The 5,533-nt window shown below is 41.2% G+C and overlaps 1 pseudogene; it reads right to left on the bottom strand.

Annotated features, from left to right (window-relative positions):
• Window positions 1-2,194: 2,194 nt before the first annotated feature.
• Window positions 2,195-2,879, bottom strand: LOC103020230 (DNA repair protein RAD51 homolog 4-like; annotated as a pseudogene).
• Window positions 2,880-5,533: the final 2,654 nt, after the last annotated feature.

Genomic DNA, 5,533 nt, shown 5'->3' with positions numbered 1-5,533 from the left:
GCAGTTTAACATTCAAGCATAGGGGCAGGGTTCCCTGAGATGAGCCACTATGTATACTTTAAGCTATAGGCAACATCTCTTTAGTGATTAACTTGTAGCAAAAGCAATAGAATACAAAAGTTAAGGAAACAGATCTAATATAGAGTCAGATTTGTTATTCCCTATTACAATTCCCCACTGACAATGTCCATTCCACAATCTTATGGGAAAGGGGTGAGGACCGCTCTGGCTATTTCCTGCTGAACAGGGGCAATGAGGGGGTGATTGTGGAACGGAACTGATCAGCCTTGGGCAGGGAATATTCCTTAGAATCTTTAGTAAATAGCACAATTCTCTTTCCTTCTTTATCTGCAATTATTTTAACCTGATGAAACCCCTTAGCCCTGTTGCTATGTAATTTGTAATTGGACTTAGGCTTTTGGTTCCAGTTCCCATACCTATCTATTAATTTTAATTTTCCGACTGTGTCATAACTATATTTAAGGGGGAAGGTTTCCTTACATCTGTCAAAACACAGATTAAAAGCCAGTAATATTTCAGGCAAAACCAAAAAATTATAACCATATTCATCCGTTTACTCAGTCCTATATAATTAATCCTTTTTACTAACAGTTTTATGAAATCAGAGTTTCCATTAGACCTTTAAAATGTCTTACCTAGTTTAGCAGTATGATTTAAAAGTTATCAGAAACCTGCCCTTGTCAAAATGTCCTTTCTATGACTCTTCTTAAAGATGCAGCAGTTCTGCAAAGCATCAGCTTAGCTGTCTCTGAATGTTAAAGTCTTAAAAAGGCAAGGTTAAAGATCTGATCACAATGCTTTTTGACAAAGAAGCTTATCCAAGTTGTTGTGACATACAACATTTTAAGAAAACAACTAAAATTATAACATTATACCAGGACATATCCAAATTTCAGAAACTTTATATAAATTGCTAGAATGCCTATATTATAACATTTATACATACCGTATAATCTGAGGAGGCTTATCACTCACTTGACAATGCTTTCCATGTAATTTAACAAACCAACCAATCCTACTTAGTTTTATATATATATATATGTATTTTTTTTCCTGAGGTGCCTCAGGGGCCCTCTGAAGCATCCTAAAGTTAGCTGAAGTCAAAAGAACTTTAATTAGAATTTCATAGGAAGTTCATCAAAAAATATCAAAACGTTTTAAAAACATTTGGTCAGACAGAGTCATAGGTCACTGTGAATACTTACAAACAAATACAGATCACTTAAAGGCAAGAAAGTTCACACAATCTGTTATCAAAAACAGCACTCTAAGTAAACTTGTTCTCTTAGCAGAGAGGAAACAAATCTAGTCCTGCACCAGTTTACTTTTTTTTTTTTTTAATTTCCTTTGTATGTTTTTAAGAACAGGACCTAGATAAAGAAGAGTTTTGCATTTGCAAGATTACTTCCACCCAGTAATGCAAAGACACAGCTAAGGGAAAGGGAGCCCCATCTTACAGATGGAAAAACAGAGGCCAAAAAAAAAATGAAGAAGAAGGGAAGCAAAGATAAGCTAGAGGCCTCAGGCTCAGTCACTGTGTTAGGATAGTGTGCAGGATGGTGACACACAGGGTGATCAGTCCAGTCACTAGCGTGCCTCTTCAGAGATGCCCAAGCCAGAGTGAACTCGGCTCCTGCTGGAAATGCACGTGGTAGAAACAAGGGAAGAAAACCTGGAACCAGCATGAATTTCTGGGTCCTTCCACAATATCATACTCTCTTGCCAGTAGTGCTGTGTTTCCAGAGAGAGGAGCTGAGGCTGCCCAGCCCGAGAGCTTCTCTGCAGCCCCAAGGGCTGCCGGCAGTGAACAGTAGACATTACTGTGCAGGAGAGTTGGGGACCTTGATGCCTCTCTTTCCCAATCAACATCACAGTCATATGTGATCTCCCTGTACGTTGGGCTCTGCTCTGGGTTCCCCCAGGACCCTATGTCCACCATCTCCTGGAAACCTGTTGGCAGACGAGGAGATTTGGTCAGACATGCCAGGTGCCGTCTGCCTGATGCTCCTGCACCTTGACTGATGTCCAGAAGAAGCCAGGTGCTGGGCACAAAGCTCCAGGAGCATCCGAGGGCAGGTTTGAGCTTCCTGCTGTCCCTATATCAGGTCATGTGATTGGTCACCACCACTGTCACACTGAGGTCCTGGGCCATGGTCTTCAGCTCTTGGGGCCAGCTGCATCGTCAAGGCCAAGCCTTCCTCTGCTGACCTCCCAGAAGTGGGGCGACCACCGCAGTGACTGAGTCCACAATCACCACCTTCAGAGTCCCTGAAGAACTGCTCACCTGCTGGGCCCCAGCGCCTCGTAAGTCCTATAGCACATCCAGCATCTGGAAGGTGTCGAACGCATGCACCACCTGGATCCTCTGGAGAGCTCCTGCCTGCTCCTCCTCATCTGGAGTCCTGGCCTAAAGCAGCTGGAGGATGCAGGAGGCTGTGAGGCCTCCACTGGAACCGACGTATAGGACGTTGTGCTGCAGGCCATGGGCCACATTTGCAGCCACACAAAGACATACCTGGGTTTTGCCGCTACCTGGGCCTCCTACAATTCCAGTCACTTCTCCAGTATAGAGACCAGCATCGAGCAGTTGTCCAGGCTTCCAATGCCAGTGGACAGGATGGCAGTGGAGGTCTTCAGTTCCTCGTACAGGTCAGTGCCACTGAAGGGGAAAGCTGAGAACTGAGCCAGCAGCACCGGCCTCAGGGTGACTGGGCCTTATAAGACAAGCCACATTTCTGGGCTACCTCCTCCAGGTCTGCAGAAACCAGATCCATCACTGTCTTCATCCCATAGCTCCACAGAAGCTGGACCATGTCCTGGGTGAGGCCTGGGCACAGTCTGGCCTGGAGCACACCCATGTTCCCTGGGGGTCTGGGGCCGCTTGGCCCAGGGGCATCTGCAGGCCCTCTCCAGATGCCCCCCCTACCTTGTGCCCCTTTCTGGACCTGGCATGGGAGGCGGGAGGCAGCGATGGTGTGGACGGTGTGGACCCCATGGGAGCTCCTCAGTTATTTTTGTTTTTTTTTTTTGCCGCATTACGAGGCTTATGGGATTTCAGTTCCCCAGAGATCAAACCTGGGCCCGGCAGTGAAGGTGCCTAACCACTGGACTGCCAGGGAATTCCCAATTTTTAATAACAAAATCCATTTACCCAATTAAGTTTAATCTAATCACAGCCCGACCATGCATGAAACTCCTTTTTTACTCAAAACACATATCCCACTTTCCTACTGTATGGTGAAACATTTCCTTTATTGTTTTTAGTAGTTTTAATTACATGTTTAAATTAGAATCTTCAACTCTTAAAAACCTTAATTTCTAGTGAAAACCAAGAGGCAAGTAATTGTTACCAAAATCTGGAGAGACTATTTTAGATAATTTTCAGAATATAATTATTCTTATAGAGTTTACTTTAAAGCTCTTATCTCAGTTGCATTTAATTCACTCAAAAATTCCATCATACCAAGTTATTTTTCTTGCTGACAAATTTCCAACAGATATAACAAGATTTTATTTAATTTCTATTAAACCTAGGTGCAGTAAAAGTATTATACTTAATATTGATGACTCTAAAGACATGTCCATATCAATTAGATCAACAAACTTAAACTAACCTTAATACCAGGTATTAATAGAGTATTTCCCTGTTCATGTGAACTTGAAACTCATTTTGTCTAGCTCCTTTTATATTTAATTTGTAAGCACTTACTCTTAAGTCAATTAAATAGAGCGCTTTATAAATTCAATTTTGACAATACTTTCCAGAGGTAGAGATATCTCATATGTATAGCGTGTACAAAAACATATAAACAAACAATACTAGAGATCTCACAGCATCACTTAAAAAAACTCAGTTATGCAGAAGCAAGAACTACAATCCTGCAGCCTGTGGAACAAAACCCACATTCACAGAAAGATAGCCAAGATGAAAAGGCAGAGGGCTATGTACCAGATGAAGGAACAAGATAAAACCCCAGAAAAACAACTAAATGAAGTGGAGATAGGCAACCTTCCAGAAAAAGAATTCAGAATAATGATAGTGAAGATGATCCAGGACCTTGGAAAAAGAATGGAGGCAAAGATCGAGAAGATGCAAGAAATGTTTAAAAAGACCTAGAAGAATTAAAGAACAAACACCTAGAAGAATTAAAGAACAAACAAACAGAGATGAACAATACAATAACTGAAATGAAAACTACACTAGAAGGAATCAATAGCAGAATAACTGAGGCAGAAAAACGGATAAGTGACCTGGAAGACAGAATGGTGGAATTCAGTGCTGCGGAACAGAATAAAGAAAAAAGAATGAAAAGAAATGCAGATAGCCTAAGAGACCTCTGGGACAACATTAAACGCAACAACATTCGCATTATAGGGGTCCCAGAAGGAGTAGAGAGAGAGAAAGGACCAGAGAAAATATTTGAAGAGATTACAGTCAAAAACTTCCCTAACATGGGAAAGGAAATAGCCACCCAAATCCAAGAAGCACAGGGAGTCCCATATAGGATAAACCCAAGGAGAAACACGCCAAGACACATAGTAATCAAATTGGCAAAAATTAAGACAAAGAAAAATTGAAAGCAGCAAGGGAAAAACGACAAATAACATACAAGGGAACTCCCATAAGGTTAACAGCTGATTTCTCAGCAGAAACTCTACAAGCCACAAGGGAGGGGCATGATATACTTCAAGTGATGAAAGGGAAGAACCTACAACCAAGATTACTCTACCCGGCAAGGATCTCATTCAGATTCGATGGAGAAATCAAAAGCTTTACAGACAAGCAACAGCTAAGAGAATTCAGCACCACCAAACCAGCTCTACAATAAATGCCAGAGGAACTTCTCTAAGTGGGAAACACAAGAGAAGAAAAGGACCTACAAAACAAACCCAAAAGAATTAAGAAGATGGTCACAGGAACATACATGTCGATAATTACCTTAAATGTGAATGGATTAAATGCTCCAACCAAAAGACACAGGCTTGCTGAATGGATACAAAAACAAGACCCATATATATGCTGTCTACAAGAGACCCACTTCAGACCTAGGGACATATACAGACTGAAAATGAGGGGATGGAAAAAGATATTCAATGCAAATGGAAATCAAAAGAAAGCTGGAGTAGCAATACTCATACCAGATAAAATAGACTTTAAAATAAAGAATGTTACAAGAGACAAGGAAGGACACTACATAATGATCAAGGGATCAATCCAAGAAGAAGATATAACAATTATAAATATATATGCACCCAACATAGGAGCACCCCAATACATAAGGCAACTGCTAACAGCTATAAAAGAGGAAATCGACAGTAACACGATAATAGTGGGGGACTTTAACACCTCACTTACACCAATGGACAGATCATCCAAAATGAAAATAAATAAGGAAACAGAAGCTTTAAATGACACAATAGACCAGATAGATTTAATTGATATTTATAGGACATTCCATCCAAAAACAGCAGATTACACTTTCCTCTCAAGTGTGCACAGAACATTCTCCAG

The sequence above is a fragment of the Balaenoptera acutorostrata genome, chromosome X (genome assembly GCF_949987535.1).
Source record: "Balaenoptera acutorostrata chromosome X, mBalAcu1.1, whole genome shotgun sequence".
In the NCBI taxonomy this organism is placed as follows: domain Eukaryota; kingdom Metazoa; phylum Chordata; class Mammalia; order Artiodactyla; family Balaenopteridae; genus Balaenoptera; species Balaenoptera acutorostrata.
Note: the sequence above shows the minus strand (reverse complement) of the source record. Positions and strands in the feature narration are given on the sequence as shown.